Raw genomic sequence first — 18,865 nt, 5'->3', positions numbered from 1 at the left:
AAAACCCCCAATGCGTCTCGTACGCACCACATTAAAATACAGAATGGACAGTCGGAGCTCTCCTTCCCGATGATTAGATAAGTATTCATCGCGCTCTCCGGCGCAAGTAATAGTCCTAAAAGTGGAAACCTAATTACACCGCGAGGTGAAGATGATAGTGTACTCTAGCTACCAATCGCGCGACTTGTTCGCGAAGGTGAACGTTATCTCAATCGGATTGCGAGACGAGCGGAACGTGACGTGTTACGGATTCGCAGCGTCATCGGGGAATCGCGCGCGACGTGCGCGATTCGATCGAGATTTCCGTGGCAAAAAGCACGCGCGTCGAAAATAGAAATCTGCATCTGCACAAGTATCGCGGGAAAGCCATCTGAATTCGAATCCGTCTGCCGCGTGCTCTGAATTGTGATATGTCCGAGTATATTACGTAAACGAATGCACAAATATACGTGTATATACAATAATTTAATAACGAAGAAATGTAACGTTATGTTTCTCCGACGCGTGATACGCGATTCTGAGAAATATTCGTAGTATTCTTGAGACTTGTCCCAATTCCAAATGTAGCTCCAATTATAGTATTTGTGTGTTAACTTTGCTCGGGATGACATGGAAATCATTAAATAATTAAACGCTTCATTTGCGTTGCGTTGCTGCTCAATATTCTATTCGTGCTAATGGTGACAATCGCTTACGTTGCAACTCTGTCGCTGCCTCGAACGCGTCGTCATTCCTGACGCGGAGGAACTATTGAAATTCTCGATCGAGCCACTTGCACTTGCGTGGATCTGCGCCCTCTCTTCCTCGTAGCGGAATGAGTTGTAGGCTTAGACGTGGAATGACGGTAGGAAATTATGCGGATGTCCAGCTGGGATAATGGCGCCCGCGACAAACCATCGTCTCTCAAGTACGATTGGCTTGAGGATTCCGCTCGAGACCGCGCTGACGGATGTTATCTATGATCGATGTGTGAACATATTTACAACACTGACATTCTAGGATAAAAGAACTGTCGAAAGGTGTGTCGAGAGCGAGATCGAAATAAGAAATCCCAACAATGCGACCGGCTAGAGGATTTTAATTAATTATTATTTGTTAAAAATAGGAAAAAATCAAATGACAAAAGATTCGTTTCGACCAAAAAATGACTTCTTATTTCTTGTGTTATTCACATAATCGGGTTCAATATTTCTTAAGTAAAAGACTTAATATTTCTTAAGTAACAGATTAATTTTTCGAAAGCAGTCTTCGACTCCCTATCGATACACATATATCGTTCCTGTTGACAAATTACAGATACTTTTATCGATTCCAATGATAATTTTGTCTCCTATTAAGGCAGCACGATTATCAACTGTCAACCCATGTTCCTTTAACTGCCAACGACTTTTGGCTGACTTTAACGAGTGCCACCTGACGCCACAACTGCCCCTAAGAAGAAAGCAGTTGTCTTCGGGTGAACGTACAGGGTAGCAGCGGAAGGTGAAAAAGGCGCAAGGGTGGAAATACGGGGCAGATGCCACTTATGTACGCGATTAGAAACGAATTTTTTTCGAATAATGGGCCGAGGGAAGATGGACGGCCCAGTTTGCGTCAAGAGGGCATTGCCGCCGATCTTATCCTTTCGATGTAAAGATATCGCTGTCGATGTCTCTCGGGAACGAATGTCGTTGTCGGGAATCAAATTTCTCAGCCTTTTATGCAATTATTTATGTAGTTGATCCAATTAATGAAGACACGATTATAGATAGTAAAGAAAGTTTGATCAGTACATCACATAAATAACGATTCCGCAAGACACCCTATTATATATTCGAGGATCAGTCACGAAACATTGTCGAAATATCGGAACACCGGTTCACGTGTCCTTTTATCGACGAATCTTGGCGGATCAATTTATGAGCCAACTGATTAATTAGCGGATTATCCTGGTAAAGAATGACGCGCGCGCGCGCGATCCTTTGCATCTTATCGATGTAACAATCTAGTTTGGCGAAAGCGATATCTTCGGTAATATAACAACCGACGAATACGTAATGGAAAGAGACACGTTCACCACAAAAAAATTGACAAACGAGAATTGAGTCGTTTTGAAATTAACAGATCTAATTTTATTTGAACAACTCTCTTAATGGCGCCGGGTAATACCATCCATGTTTTACCACTCTAACGAATAATTGCGACGCGATGATGATCTCTAATTTATCTGCGATTATATTGAACCTACGTAGTGCACGTAAGTTCAATATAATCCTACACTGGTGTACGTACTGGTGTATTTCATTGCGTGAGTGCGCGAATAGAATCCTAGAAAGAAAAGCAAGCGGACCGGAATACGAAGTTCGCCGCCGACGGGGAATATGAGGAAGACCTATCATTTACTTCGCTTCCTGATATGTACATACATGTATCCAGGAAGATCATATCGTATTCAGAACATAAAAATTCATCAAATAGAATTCGAAATCTTGCCAAATTGCATATTAATTAATAGTTTCGCTGTTAAAACCCCGAAGGGATTTTTTTTCCCGATTAAAAATTGGGTATACGATACGACGGCTGCTAGAATAAGAAAAGTACAACGCCGGAAACTCTCAGCGCGGTAATTTATAACGCTCCTATATATCTCCACCTATTTTAATTCTCTCGATCTCATCCCGTACTTCCGCTCCCTCGTCGGCGTCTTCGCACAATGGAAGCCGTCGGCTTCGCGGATCATACTCCTCTCCGCTCGAAAATCATGCCCGTCACTTTTTGCGCCGGGCAACTCGCCAGTCATTAGCCACGCCGGCAGATCTATCATTATTGCGTACGAGCGTCTATCTGTAATTGGCGAATGTAAACACAGAGTGTAACCCGCTGCGCGTGTATCGGTAGGTGGGATCCGCGTACGTATGCGTGGTTTACGTATTGGTGGACCACGGAGTGTTGCCTCATTCACGATTTTTGAAGGAAGAATTCGCATTTTTTCATGATACGTGACAATTCATTGCATGTCTTGGGTTTAATAAGCTTTAAGTTTGCATTTCAGTTTCGCCTCGATTGAAAATTAAAGACGAAAACTAGGCAAACTATTGATTAATAATAAGCGAACTAGTTTTAGCAATAATAACAATAATACTTGTGACTTTATTTAGTAAAAAACAAGATTATTAATTGTCATGCAGCTTATCTAAAATAAGAGATACAAAGAGAAAAAATATACATACGTATTGTAAATCTTTAAAAATAATCCGACACGCTTGATTTCTGCATTCAATACATATTTACTCTACATGGTCCATAAAACTTGATAATATCGAGAAGATATACATATTTAAAATAAAACGTTATTTCTTAACCTGCTCCTCTTTCATTTATCACTAAAAGCAAGAGCAATTTTTTCATCATATTGAAGTAGTTTCTCTCTTTCTCTCTCTTAAATCGATAAATATTCCGTATACGCGGGATATCTCGTTCTTGAAGAAATCTAACGAATGCAACAAGATAAATTGGCCGGACGATTTGTGCGTCGTGATAGTTTTACGCAATCCATCGAGCCGTGATAAATCGTTGACGTCGATGATAACGACGATCCTCTATCGTAGCGTCAATGGGAAGAGTTACTTAGTCCGAGTGTTTGGCTTATCTGGCGAGCCTCACCTGAATATGAAGAGCCTCGTCGTCGTCGTCGTCGTCGTCGTGACCGTAGTCGTCTTCGCTGCCTGGTTATATTCCTCGGTTAGCTTCTCGCCGGGCGTTAAAGTCTCTCGAAATTGCGCTCACTAAACACCCCGCGGTGATTCACTTCACCGTTCGGGTGGCCCGTCGCACCGTTCACAGCGTTCTTTCATACCCGCACACGTGTAAATTGTCACAGCACCACCTGACGTAAATCTCTCTTTTCGACAGCCTTGCTAACTCGCGACTACAAATTAGTTCCTCAAGCACCGAAATCTCAGAACGATCCTCGAAATGGTTTTCGATGATTTTGAAAGGAGCTTTAGAATTCGAGTAGAATCATCGTCACCCTGATAACGTTGTAGCTCGATGCAGTTGGGCGACGTGGTCAATCACCGTGGATCAGGTGTCCATTAAGAATACCCGGCTCGTTGGTCACCGTTGCCGTGCGAAACCTTCCGGATCGCTGATCCCGCTGATCGCGTGGCTGGACGCGTGGTGCCCGTGGGTGGGGGTGGGTGGCGATGTGTCGTCTTTGGTGAGAAAGCAAGTCACGGATCTTCGAATATATCGGCTGTGATTTTTGACGGAGTAACCAATCGGCAATCGATTCAGTTGTGATTAGTCGTGACCCGGAAATACACACGAGCGTGAGTCATAGACTTCTCTTATCGAGATTAAATACAGCCAAATTGATATTTGTATTTTCACTTTTTTTTTTTCGTAAAATCGTTCTGTGTACCTTGAAGATAAAGTCCTGCGATCTATCTCGGATTTTCCATCGTCGAAACACGGTGTCTTCTTTGAACTTTAGAGAATCCCAGAAAATATCATCCTCCACACGAATCGTTGAAGAATACACTTCGAGGAATAACAACTCATTTAAATCAAAGTCCGAGCAAAGGCACAATCCGATTGCCGACGAGTGACAAAGGAGACAGTTAGGTTCCGTGAGCAAATCTGTCGCGAGCGATAGCGTCGAGGATACCGAAAGGCTAGGCTACCCTTGCCCGTACGAGATTCCTCCGTGTAAAAAGCCAAAATTCGTCGCGGTCGACGGGTGACGACGCGGCGCGCCGATGCGTGATGGAGGGCGAGTAACCGGGGGTCTTACGCGTTCGAAGTTGGGCCCGCGCGCGTAACGTCGTACCGGTCCTAACGTCGGCGTGTCTACGTTCGTCGTTCTACCTCGTGGAGCGTGCAGCAGGAGGCGTGCTGTCCCGGACTGGACTAGCCTGGGCCTCTGGAGTAGAGAGGGCCGGTCGCGCTTCACCTCCGCTTCGCCGACCTCCCTCCACCGTGCACTGCGTCGCTTTAGGTGCCCCTCTCTCTCTCTCTCTTTCTCTCTTTCCGTCGGTCTCGCGCGGGGCCCTCTCTCTATCCTACCTGGGGCCTTCGTGTACACTGCTTACCTGTCTCTCCCTCTCCCTTATGCCGCGACCTCTCGCGATATCAGTGGGCCGTGAGCAAGAGAGACAAAGAGGGAGGCAAAAAGAGAGAGAGAAAGAGAGTTAGAGACGTTTAGCACGGAGAATAGAAGAAGAGGGAGAGAGAAAGAGAGAGAGAGAAAGGAGAAGGACGGAGAAAGAGAGAGGTGCGATGAAAAAGAGGCCCCTCTCTTTTCCCTTTCCCAGTCTTCTACCGCACACTCGTACCATGACGCCCCCACCGAGATACGACAAGAGGATTCCTCGCGTCCTGATGATTTTAGGAAATCACGAGAGTTTACCTCCCGAAAAGGATTTGTCGATATAATAAATAATTTATTAGTCATCTTAAAACTGACCACATCATTTGCTGATAGCGCAAAGACATTCCTTATGTAAGTGTTTATTAATTATGTGTATTCGAATAATACAGAACGAACAATTGTTACAACAATACAAATCATCGGAAGACATGTCTGATCAAGTTAAGTATACATGAAGACCAAGTTAAACGCACAAGTTATTTGTCGCAATATTACGTAAAGCTATGACAATTATTAACAACAATGTAATTAAAGATACTGATTTTTCGCCATTTCTATAAAGACAACATACGCTGTGCTAGAAAGGATAAAATAGCTATTTAAAGTCGTATTCACAATGCGAATCGACGTACTTAATGTGCCATGTTTCCTCGACTTCTAACAGCCGTCGGAACATTTATAACGTTAGAGTGGTTTGAGCATTGAGGTCAATGATGGGTGAAATTAAAACATCGATCATCTCTCGAAAATATGATAAGCTAGAAGTATCGACTCACGTCAAATAATTTCTCGAAAATAATCAAAAACAATTTGATTCCTCTTGAACATTTAACCATCATTATTGAATAATGTTAACTGATAACAAATGTTATTAAAGCAAACATCAACTTGCGGAATTTAATTGTTTCTCATTAACAAGTGTTGTTACTATATCTAATCCCAAGAGGGATCACCATCGACAAGAAACGATAGAGCAGCGATCGTTTATCAATCTTGGCGAATAGTTTTTGCGACTAAATTACGCCGCGTGGGTTAGGTCGAAAGTGGCGACGAGGTTCTGTCAAAGAAAATCAAGACGCTCGGTAAATAAGTCGCGAATAATAAGTCGCGGTTCAATCGTCGTTTAAGGAGAAAGCGTTTCGATTCACCAAAGAAGAACGTTCTATTCTAGATACCACTTAACTTCGGCCACAGTTAAATAACAGAAAGCGGCAAGAAGGAATCTTTCTCCGCTGCTTATCTGCGCGAAAATTTATAGGCAGGTCGAACAAACCTTCTGATCTCATCCGCGTTGTTGATTTTTCATGTATACCTGTCGGTATACCGTCGGTGATGACAGAACGGAAGACGCCTTAATGATCGTCCGTTTAATTACGGCGCGCACCACCGCCAATCAAATCCCGCCGAAAAAGTCCGCCGTGGCGATCGCGCGGCGGGATCCACCAAGTTCACACCGTCACCGTTACGGGCGGAACCGAGAGAGCCGGAACCACGCTTCCTGCGCAGAACAAAACTTTCCTCCCGTCCTCCCGCCATCGCCGCTGCCGCCGCCGCCGCCGCCGCCGCCGCCGCTGTCGTCGTCGGCTAAATTGAACTTTGGACAAAGTTGCTGTATGCAGCCGCGCTCATATTATACCGACGGCCGATTAACTATACGAATCAACGCCCGTCTCTCCATCATCGAATTTCGACGCACGTGGGCGTGTGAAACGGAAGCCAGTTAAATTCGGTGAGCGACTACTGGCCCTGGAACTGTTAGAAGTCGAGCAAGACATCAAGCGTGGACACATTAAATTCGAGCAGTGATGCCGTAACAACAATGATGTTGTCTAACCCGGCGTTGCGCTAATATAACGCACCCTGCGTGAAACGTGTATAGCTGGAGAAAAGTTAGATGGAAGAAATATAACTCTAATTTGGAAGAAAATTCGTTAGTCTCGAGAATGTAGTCAGTTTATCTCGAGCCTCGAAGGTGAATTTGCGCTTTCGCACCGCGCAATTAGATATAATTCGCGACGTTCCTCCAAAGTGGCCTCCAACTAATGAAGATGAAGTTACACGTGCGCGCAACCTGTTGTCGCGGGCTGCTCAACGGTCGCGCCGTAAAAAGCTATACGCGCAACACCTCACTGCGTCTGCTTTAGTCGAATAGTTATGCACCCCTTACGCTACCCCTGCGCTGCGCCCACCGTCTGCAACAGTTCTAATGCCCGCGTGTTCCGCAGGCGTTCGTTGCACTTGCTGAAACAGCTGTGGCACCTGTGCCCGCTAGTAAGGTGCAACGTTCCTTCACCCGTACACAACACCACCCTTGCCGTACGGCCAGTTCATCAACTTTCCATCGTTCGACCCCGTAATATTCGCCAGACTAGATCATCATTCGACCTTAATGATATCTCGATCTTGATACTCGTCTCCCTCGTTCACTTATCTCCCTTTTCTCGCGGCATTTGCCGGCCGACGGCAAATAATCATCATGGCGCGCGAGTGAAACACGCTGAAAGTATATATCTTGTGTTTGTGCACCAAAATAATAAAATACACAGATGTCCAACAAAGGTTTTCGTCAGCATTTTGTCCAAATAATCTCAACAGTGTATAATATCAATAGATTCTAGGATTAAAAGGATTAGTTAAAAATTCGCGTTTACGTTCACGTAATATTCAATTAATTTCAAATAAAAATTTCAACTAGTTATTCTTAAAAGACACACAACATTTTAATTTACTAGTCTTTTTTCCTAAATTAAATTTTACGTACCTTTTTAAAAAGAAAATTATAAAGACAAATATTCTTCGTTATTTTATACAAACTTAATTTACACAAACGAAATATTAAATTTATTTGATAATCCATTTTGTAATTGGTTTATTAAAAAAAAATACAATATTCTAACAGAAATGATTTATTAGTTCGACACAAAATTTTATAACTTATTGTAATGTTATCGTCTACATTGAATTTTGTTAATTTATTGTATAGATTTCCGGGCTTATTGTGGACACAATGCCTTAAGTGTGGATTTATATTAAATTATTTATCACTTGATAAGGACCATGGTCAAAACATCGTTATAAGAAGTTTCAAATAAATTTAGCCAGTTGTGTCGAACTAATAAATCATTTCTGTTCATTATTTACTGGCGAAGAGAAGACTCACAATATTCTAAATTTTAATACAAATAATACTTAAAAAAATTTTAATTTATATAATTTCAACCCAACTTTTAATTGAGTTAGTTTTCCGTTTACATTATTTGTTATCATGTGACATAAGATTAATTTTATTAATCATTGATTTAGTTTCAAAAAGCACTTGACTTACTCAATCCTGCATTCCCTTAATTATCAATAAAGAGATGTATGGATTTTCCATTTCCGACGGTGAGATTATTCTCAGGTAATTTTCGCTACCAACGATCCTCCACTGGCCAACCTTAAACTGTACGTCGCGAGACGAGTTCAAGGATACAAGTCAACGAACTTGAGGGAGACCAAAAAAGGAGCAAATGAGAAATCGTCTAGTCCGGTGGGCGGTCAGGGAAAAAGCGCGGGAAGCACATGGCCCGAAATAGAGAGCGGCCGAAAGTGGCGCGGTGATCAGCTGGTGCTCTGCTCCGACGGGCGCTCCGTCCCGAAAAGCGCGTACGTTCCGACCGTTAAACGCCCTTCACCTTTGGCGGAGGTGCGCACATGGCCCCCGGGCCCCCGAGTCTAAGGGCAGGGTGCCGCGCCGCTCCGCTCCTCGAAGACACGCACGCGGCGCGCCTCCCTAGCTGCCCGGTATTCGCATTAATGGTATACGTTATTATCGCGCGGCGTTCTTCTGGGGATGGTATATGGTAACGGCCGCGCGTCAACGGTCCCGGGCACCTGACGCCTTGTAACGAGTCGGAGCCCCTTCTTCGTAGGGGCGGGCCCCCCTTTCTTCCCTTTTCGTCACGATCGCGAGGCGAGGTCCTCGCTCCGACTGCAAGTCCAGTAGCCGCGACCTTCTTGCACGCGTCCGCATACGAAATGGGTATTCCGTGGCCGGCATGCACGAGCGTCAGCTCGGAGATGCCCGATAGGGTAATTAGAGAGGTCCGAAATTTTCGGCTGATCTGCGCGAGCCTCGCACTGGACAAAGTTATTATTTAATTAATACGTCGACGTGTACACAACTTCTTCGAGAGGAGGGGGGGGAATACGTTATGCACATAATCGACACGTGCCCTCCTAGAGATAAATATTAAAATTACCGGATCTCCATTATTTCGTGGAGGAAACATCTTTCAAGCAGTCCGACGTATCATTAATAACGAAATGCAAATTATGAATGAATGATGATGTGAAAAGTAATTATCTCGCGCACGTTGCGATATTAAAAATATAGCCGTCAAATATATCTCAAAGCGTACGTGGAAGTTGAAGCGAATCGGCCATTAAATTGCGTTACTGCAGCAAGTAACCCGATTCAGGCGAGAAACAGAAGATTTCAGAGATCGATTCTCATAGCTGAACGTGGATGCACAATCCCGAAGCGAGGAGCTCGCGTGAATTGGTACCTGAACCTGACCGCGAAACCTTCAGTCGAGGTGAAAAGCCGCTGGCGCGAATTAGCCACCGCATCAACGTATACTTTGATCGCGCGGGAGATAACGCGTCTAGGGTGCGCGCAACGGAAGATAAACGTAAATAAAGACCTTAGGACCGCGACTGTACACCCACGATTTAATAAGAAATTGCGTTCGTTCCGCGTATCTGTCGATTACGCGGTACGCGCGTCGGAGAGGTAAGGGCGGTTAACACCGGGCTGCCCTTTTTTTTTTTTGTTTCAGCATTAAAGAAGGGAGCGTACGTGGGCAGAGTACCCTCGAATGCCGATCGACAGCTCGCCCGCGGCACTGGGCGGCACAGGAGATGCGCGAGGCACGGCTCGAGAAATAGAAAATAGAGAAGCACAATGTGGCTACGCAACAGCGGGAGAGAAAGCAGACTTTTTCGTTCGCCACGGGCTAGTGGCGCAGACAAATAAATAAACAAATATCGTTGTTCGATAATTCATCTCGGTGGAATACAATTCAAATCTTGGAAACACGAGATCTGCTACAGGATTTCCTTTTAAAATTTACCCTCAAATCTGGTAATTGTGGGATAATGTGCTTTTTAGTAAATTTTACTATACTTTTAGTGAATTTTACTAAAAAGTATGGTAAAATTCCTCGAGGTTACGCATTATCCTACAATTACCAGATTTTTGAGGGTAAATTTTAAGAGAAAATTCTCTCCGCGTACGGAAAAGATATTGAAAGCAAAAGAGTTAATTTTTATTTATACATTACTTATTATATTACTATTAGACGGAACCATCCGTATACAAATAACATCGAGATATTTCTCAAGACGTTAGAAACGCAGGAGGAGTTTGATAGAGCGTCGGATGGTAGAGCGATAGCGTGGCGCGATGGCCGATAACGATGTGCCACTTTCGCTCGTCAAAGGTGTTTCGAAAATGGATTCTCATCGATCAGGCATACATACGCGTAGATTCATATCGCTTGGAAAAACAATTCCTGAACGGCCGCGCGAACGGCGATGCAATCGTAGGTCGGCAAATTCACCAGCCAGCAGCAGGTGCAACTTTCTTCCTACTACCGGACGTAAGGGTAGGTAATGTCTTTTCTGTCTGTTCCGCTTCCTCCCGTCCCGCGAGTTGCTTTTTTTTTTTGTTTTTATCCGTCACGCTCGTTTCAACGGGGAATTTGTTATAACGCACCACAAGAGACCTTATTATCGATACGAGCCTCGATGTATTGTGCGTACGTTGCGGCATTCGCGCGTAAATCACAGCGAGAATATTATTCGTCGCAAACGACGTTTGCTTTATAGAATACTACAAAGTGACGTTTTAACAAAAGTTAAATTAAATGTGACGTTTTTTTTTTATAACAATAATTATAATGATATTTTATGGATAATTTGAATTTGTCGGTTAACATAACGCGATACAATAATCTTCATGAATTTTCCACCAACGACCATTAGAACATTATCATCTCAATCATGCCTCCTAAGCGGTTTGTTTCGGCAGCGGATTACGCAGTCTCCAACCGCGTTCTATCTTTATGTGCCGCCGCTGAATATATTGAGAAAATAACATAAAATTACACACCATGCACGCTCGAACGTGTATATACTGATTATCGGCTCCGCTACCACCTCATTCAATTTCCGATTTGAAACGCTCGGTAGGAAGTCAACGAGGCTGAGGTCGCCCACGTCAAGTATTCTTTAATTCTCTCACTAAATTCCCTTATGTTGAGCAATACGCATGTGTAATCTTTTACTTCATTATACTTTGTTAAATAATATTAATAATTATGATATTGTTAAACATCAAGTCAAGTTTTAAAAAGATCGAGTTTTATCTCTACTCTTGCAATATTTGAGGGAAACGAAGGAGATGAACGAGACTCGTAACTTTACGATCAACTCCGGCGCCACAATATTTATCAACGCAACCGTCTGAAGCATCATCACGATTGGTAGTGGGCTACTACCTCGCATAAAATATCGTTGAATATAAAGACGTTGTTAAGTTCTTAGTAGATACTCAACCGGTCTCTCAATTTAATGCTTCACCCAAACACTCGAGAGAAAGAAGAGAGTAAGAAAGGGAGAGAGAGAGAGAGAGAGAGAGGGGGGGGGGGACCTTCTCGCCTCGGGCTGCATTTACAGTGAACTCCAGCGAGTGCTAGGAGCGGCGTACGATGCGACATAAACGCACATCTTGCGTTTTACGTCTTCATGAAATCATCTTTAAGCGGTGTAATCGTCTTTTTATATGAACGGCACACCGGCAGATATGAATACAGTTCACTTCGTTGCTAAACGTACCCTTGACGATTTTACTGGTATTACCATATACGCGATTTTACATTCAGATATACATATATATGTATTATCCACCGCGTCCGTGAATTAAAAATATCTACCTATGATGCTACCCGTAGATAAACGTACAAGCATCGTTGTTAATTTCTTTTTTTTGCATTTCGTCGTTCTTCAATAACACTGCTGAGATTAGATTGCAGAGAGATTGTATAAACATATATCGTTGTCCGCATAATCACTATGGCATATGTACATACAGGGATAAAGCGCGCGTTTGACTTTCGGCGAGAACGAATAAAACGTAGAAATATCGTAATATCGGCCGCGGCATTGGGACAGGTGTTATTTTACGGACCTCGGAGGCACGCGTCAGGCAGGTCGTCATACCCGCCTGGTCGCAGAGCAACCCGACGGACGCGCGGCGGACGTAGCGGTAGAGGCTAAAGCAGCCGACAAGCTTGTTTGTCGCGTGGCTGGCTGGTTGGCGGCGGCCGGCGGCGGTCCGAACGTGGTCGGGGAGTTCGCGACCCGACGGATCCGGCCGGTGACCGGCAGGACTCCTCGCCCCGTGGTAGCAGCGTTGCCACCGACGCCGTCGCGTCGGCAGAGGGGGCCCGGCGGCGGTGATGGGCGCGCTGAGAAGGAGGCGAGGGGGAGGGGGAGGGGGGGGCCGCCTGCGCCGCGCGGCACGACGGAGGGAGAGAGAGAAGAGGCCCCCGGAGGGGCCAGAGAGCAGCAGCGGACACGGCCGCGGGTGATTACATCGCCTGTCGGCGCGGAACTGTCTCCTCCTACCCGCGGCGCCCACCGCGCTCCGATTGGCCGGGCTCCCTGCCGAGGAAACGTACCGGCTTCTCGCCGCGGCTTCTCTTTCGTTTCAGCTCACCTCCGGACCTCGCCGGGCACTCTCCCGTCAATCTTCTGTCTCTCTCCCCTGCGTTCCTCCCAATTGTATATCGTTCCTGCGGCGACATAACGCGTCCGTCATTGTCTGGTAGGTTGGTACGCGGCTCTCCTCCGTCCTCGTCCGTTCCTCGGGCCCCATTTACCAGTCCTTCGACGTGTTCGACGTGTCCCATCCTTGTTTCCGCCTTGTCCTTTTATGTACACTTCCCTGTCCCTCTTTCGGAAAGGTCCTCGTCGGCGTTGCCCGCCCTCGTTCGGCTCTTAAAACGCCACGAGCGAAGGCCCTGCCCGAAAGGCGACCATTCCTTTTTCGTATCCCCACCCACGGCTCTTGTCTATCGCGATCGAGAGATGGAGGTGGACGACATGTAATTGTCGAAGGAGTAGATTGAGTAGAAGGAATACATTCAGAACGTGCCAGAAGAAAAAGAGACGCATGGTAACATTGGTAACGTCATATCGCCTTTCATATCGCGAAGCACATAACGTCAGAACCCAAAAGCGACAACTGTGACAAGGGCAAACCTTTCATTTATTTAAATATCGCATTTTGCGATCTCGAGTCATCAGGTCGAATTTACGACGTGATACAGACGGTAATGTAAACAGGTAGGAAAATATTAAAACCCGAGTAGTTTCAAGTAGCGATTCGATCGTTCGCTGCAATCAAGGTGATAAGACCAGCGGAACCGCTGATGAATAACAGTTATTTGATCCTCCGTAAAGTGCCCCGATAAAAAAGATATGTAAATTTGGAGTAAATGAGGATGACACGCAGCGTGACCGAGGCTAGAATTTGATTTGTCGATCATCGTTTTGCACGCGACAGGTGGGTAATATACGGCCCGTGATCGGCAAGATCGCCGTTAGTCAGTTATACGAACGACGCGAGGCGGGGCGATCAATGCATATCGTATGACGTACGATAGCGGATCGAACATGGTTTTTCAGGAAATTTTCCGCACGCCCGGCTTCGGGATATCATTGACTCTGCAGGCGATGAGATAATTCCAAGCGATAACGTTGTCACTAGCGGAATATTCTGCCGCGATCTAAGAAAAGTCAAATTTGCATAACTCATCTGCAGATCTGCACGTCGCGATATCTCGCCACGCGGTGCTGGAATAATAATTCACTTAGGATCTAAGTGAGTTAATCGCGCAGTTTTTCCAAACTACTTCAAAATATCTTTGCGTTCAGTTTCTTACAATTTATGAGAGGCACAATTTTCAACGCAACGTCACTTTTGCGGAAATTTCTTTGCGAATTTACGATGTCGAAAAATCGTATTTTTTATAAAATCGCATATGCTTTCGTATACTCGTTTAAAAGGATTCGCGAGCATCTACGTAAAATTATGTTCAGCGAACACGCGTGCATTTGCACATTCGCGTACGTACATAAATAGGTACGCGTAGAAAATTTATTGAGTCTGCATCGTGATTCTTTGCGGGCGATTCCGCGCGGGCATCGTGTGTAAAAAGAATTTCACTCCCGTAACGAAGTGAAAATAGCGCTCGGACGCGCGGACAGAGCGCGGGCGGGCTTCCATTTATGTATAAATAATAGACCGCCGTCATCCTACTTTCGTTTCAGGCGGAAGCGAGTCGAGTGGTCTGTGATATACGCGAGATTCAATGCGCGCCACAGCGCGCCGGGCGCACACTGCCGTTCTTTTCTAAGCCATTTCGACGTCACTTCAACAACGCACGAGTTATTACGCGATGCCGGGCACCGCATCATAATCGTATTATGTAGCGCTCGCCTAGCGCGCGTTCAGTTTTATGCAACTGCGAAATGTGAGCGTGAGACTCACCGGCGTCAATATCGTACGTTTTCAAACCTCCCTGCTCCCCGTGGATGGTGATGAAATTTCACGTCAAAACTTTCCCGTCGAGTTTAACGAAGGGAATTGGATAAATCTGACCGCGATTGCCGCGATCGTCCATAAATACGGAATAGTAAAGTTTAAAAGGCGACGACGGTTTTATAGACTCCCGTCACGTCTCTCTTTCATCGAGCCGTACGATCTATTAGAACGTCTCAATCACTTCAGGGTATTACCGAGGATGTTTTCATTGATTTCGCCGAGCGTTAAACGTTTCCCTGGTCAAGTGACCGTGACACAGCATGCTCATCCACCAGAGGCTGTGCCCGACGACGGCAAATGCGGCAAAGCGCGATTCGCTTACCCGCGGTGATCCCTTTCGTGGTGATCCAGATCGAACGACTCTCCCACGACGGCGAGGATTCACGTCGTAGCGAGAGATCGCGATGCCCAATAATAACGGACAATGACCGCGACAAACTAATAAACAACAGCGCAAAACCGATCATTATCGCTCTACCGAGAAATTGACAGTCGGAACGATCCGCATCTTCTTTTGCTATCTTTCCTTCTCTCGGCGCGGAGAGAAAGAGAGAGAACGATTACATAAAGTCGATCGAGCGAAATCGAAGTGAGTAACGGTGCCGTGACTCTTATTAATAATAGTCGCAGCGTCATAAATAAGTTTCGCACGACGTGCGACGCTACTTTGTCGACGTCGATAAATAATTTTGCAAAATATGCATAGCTAGATTTGTAATTTATATTTCACGTCAAGGAGATAAATGTATAACAATAATATAATGTGGATTAACACAATATAAAAAGATCAATTCTTATTTGTCAATATGGGAATCATATAATCGATCTAAAACCGTTTAAATTCAATATTAATTCAAGTACTAATAAATTTGCAACTCGTTACAATATATAATATTGTATTAAACATGTGACGATTCATGAAACTGTCCAATTTAAAATACCGTAAAGCTTTTGTAGCGGAATAAAGATCTATTCCGTTATAAAGTGTCCTCTCGTCCATTCGGGTAAAAATTTTTACTTTATTCTAAATGCTGACCAAAAAAAAAAACATTCTAAAACCGGTTTAATTCCAGAGCACGCCGAGCGTCAAACGTGTTGTAGATAACGTGCATTAATGCAGGCTCGAGGATAAATATCATGTGAATCGAGGATGCGGTTTCGTCACCGATAAGAGGCACTGGCCGTCGACTCGAAGTAGGAGTATGGACGATTGACCACAGGTGTCAAGATGATACGTAAGTAAAGAAATCGATAGTCTCATCTTCTGAAAGGCCATCCCTTTCATCGGCGCAAAACAGCTGAAAAGCATGGCACCTGGTCACACCTGTCTCACGTCGCGCTTCGCTTCGGGAGCAGCGCCGCTTACAGTTTCATAGGCAGAAAATGTGAAGCACCAGGGGTTGCGATTGCCGGACCGTGACGGAGAAACTCTCTCGACTCTGGTGTTATACTTCTACGTAAACGTCAGCAGCCCGGCGCCTCGTGATTTTATCCCGTCGAGCAGAACGATCCGCGCTCGCGCGGATTTCGATGCGAGCCGATCGAGATCGTCGCGTCACGACATCTGTTTCCATTCCGAGTGACTTTCGTGCGTATCGTAACACTTTTTCCGCATTCAATGTTGCGTCAGTTTTATTCCAATCTTATCTTATATAGCATACCGGATAAATTAATTTATATATATTTTTTATATTTCCATAAATTTAATATCAATTGTTTATATAGTGTTAACTATTAACCATTTTGTTTTGTTTATTTCGATCATATGTACATGTATATAATTTTGTGATTGTATAGCGGTATATACAAATAAACGGCAGATCGAGCCAATCGGAGTTGGATATTTTTTTCTTCGCGGAGCACGACACAAATTTGATTCGATCGTTTCAGATCACAAACCGCAGTGGCCGAGAGTGCTTCCCCTTTGATCGCCGCCCTAATTGCCGCCTACAATTTACCGTGGCGCTTTTTTGCCGAGTTCGATTAGGAAAGTATAAACGGAGAGACTCGATTCCGCAGCCGATTACACTTTCGAAACACCTGCTAAGCCGCCAGCTTTTATATATCGTCCCCCGCGTCGCTCGTTGCCGTATTTTTCTTTTTTCTTTTTGCTGCGAGTTCGCGGTGACAAAAACTCTGGCTCACCTGCAAACTTTTTCAAACGGCGAGCAGCCTACAAAATAAACTACTACTATCGCTTTATTATTTCAATCTTTCGTCTTTTCTTCCACAAAAATTTATAACAAAATGTGGAGAAAGAGGGGAAGAGAGAGCGAATTCTTTTATTCAATACTTTGTTATTTCAATATAGACAGACGTAGGATGAAACAATCACGTCGTGACAGCTCGGTGTAAACTAGTAACGAAAGGTCGCGGAACTGCGAAGCCGACGAAACGAGAATCCGAGGGCGTAGACGCGGCGATTCTCCCTCGCGAGAGCGCAGCCGGCCGCGAGTGTCCGCGCGTAATTTTAATGAGAGCGGCGAGCGCGCGACGCGGTAATCGTTAGAGGATGATTACGCAATTTGCATCGGGGCAATTTGCATCGGGAGATCGCACCGCCGCTGGCAAGGCAGCGGGGATAACGGGATGACGAGGACGCGCGGTGTCGCCGCGGGTCATGCCTATGCTAATGACACATCTAACCGGTACTTCAGGCCCATTCATAAGACGAGCGTCTCTTCTGAATGAGCGCCGCCGGCATCAGAAAAATGCAACCGAGAGGGGGGGGGGGGAGGGACGATTGGTGCACGCGCGCTCTTTATTGACACCAACGCTTAATGATCATTTAGCGACAGATGATTATCATCATACCTGCCTGTCTATCGCTAAAAATCGAATACCGATACGCATCGTGCGCACCCATCGATATCCAAGCGTGTATACGAGCTCCTATTCGATTTCACGCGTGCTTGCCGCACATTGCTTTAAGATCCTCGACCGCAACGTATGTATTAGCCGGGTGTAGAAGGTAAACTGAAGAAATTGTTATTAGTGTAGTAAAATTTTACGCAACTGTGTGTGTGCATGTTTACTTTATTTGTCTAGTTCTACAAAGGAGCTCTCTCATTTTGTTCGACATGTTCGTAAAACACGGCTGTATCGACGCGGTAGATCGAAAGTCTATAAGAGAGAGGTAGAGTTGTGCGAATAAAAAAGCTTTAGGTACGGGGAAAGAAGAGAGAAAGGGTTAGTCTGTGATCGAGTCACGACTCGCGGATGACCGAAATGCGATTTCAGGCGTGCTCATTATAGAAATATCACTCACGCCGGCTACTACACTCGCGGCTACGAGGTGTAAGATCGCGGGGGGAGTGATGAGAGTCAGGGCATATAGCCCACTGGTGTATTATTTACACGTGTAGAAGAGGGAGCCTTGCGGTCACGTGGATTCCCCTCCGGGTATCGGTAATCGGCGGCCGGCACCACGAAGAGCAGCGGGATAGATTAAATTGGGACAGGTAGCTGTGAAGTGAACTGAAGAGTATCGGAGTCACGTGCAGCAGCCTCGGCGCGACCGGAAACGCGCTATAAAGAGGCGACCCTCGGGATCAGACTACCGACAAAATCTGCAATCTGCCCGGAGTAAGAGAGAGAGTTTCGTTTGGAGAGCGCTTATCGCCAAAAACTTTTCGTTTCGTATAAAATTCGCTTTATCTTACAAGAAAAAGAGAAAGGAGAACGTTATATTGAGTTTATAAATTTATATTATCTATAGTGGAATATTTGTGTCAAGCGCTCGATCTCTTACGATTTCTCAGTAAGTTAAAAATCTGTAGAGAGATTAAAGCCGTAAGACGTACGAGAAAAGTCAAGTTGAAATGAGGAACCTTTGCCGCGGGATGGAGAGTGGTTCGCGCTCAATAAGTTATTTATTAGTAAATTATCGGAAATTATATCAACCTGTCAGTGCGATCGTGAGTGTGCTAAAAGGAGCAAGTAAAGCAAGAACTGGATCTAATCCTGTTCGACGGTGTACAAGTTGCCAAACCACCTCTGATCGCCATTGGTGGAGAATATTTAAACTGTATCGATAACATCCGCCTTAAAGTCGCTTATATTCCTTATCGTGAGCTCTAAAA

General features: G+C 45.0%; 1 protein-coding gene and 1 pseudogene across 3 annotated transcripts in view; one reads left to right on the top strand and one right to left on the bottom strand.

Annotated features, from left to right (window-relative positions):
* LOC105836187 (paired box protein Pax-5) overlaps window positions 1-5,168 on the bottom strand; it is a 117,357-nt gene extending 112,189 nt beyond the window's left edge. For all 3 annotated transcript variants that reach the window (XM_036287162.1, XM_036287164.1, XM_036287166.1), the window contains exon 1: window positions 3,643-5,168. The gene's annotated coding sequence lies outside the window, so the exon portion shown is untranslated. The remainder of the gene's footprint in view (window positions 1-3,642) is intronic.
* A 4,620-nt stretch (window positions 5,169-9,788) lies between these two features.
* On the top strand, window positions 9,789-15,519 carry LOC105836188 (annotated as a pseudogene).
* The last annotated feature ends 3,346 nt before the right edge of the window (window positions 15,520-18,865 follow it).

Source organism: Monomorium pharaonis, chromosome 5, assembly GCF_013373865.1.
Source record: "Monomorium pharaonis isolate MP-MQ-018 chromosome 5, ASM1337386v2, whole genome shotgun sequence".
NCBI classification, from domain to species: domain Eukaryota; kingdom Metazoa; phylum Arthropoda; class Insecta; order Hymenoptera; family Formicidae; genus Monomorium; species Monomorium pharaonis.
Note: the sequence above shows the minus strand (reverse complement) of the source record. Positions and strands in the feature narration are given on the sequence as shown.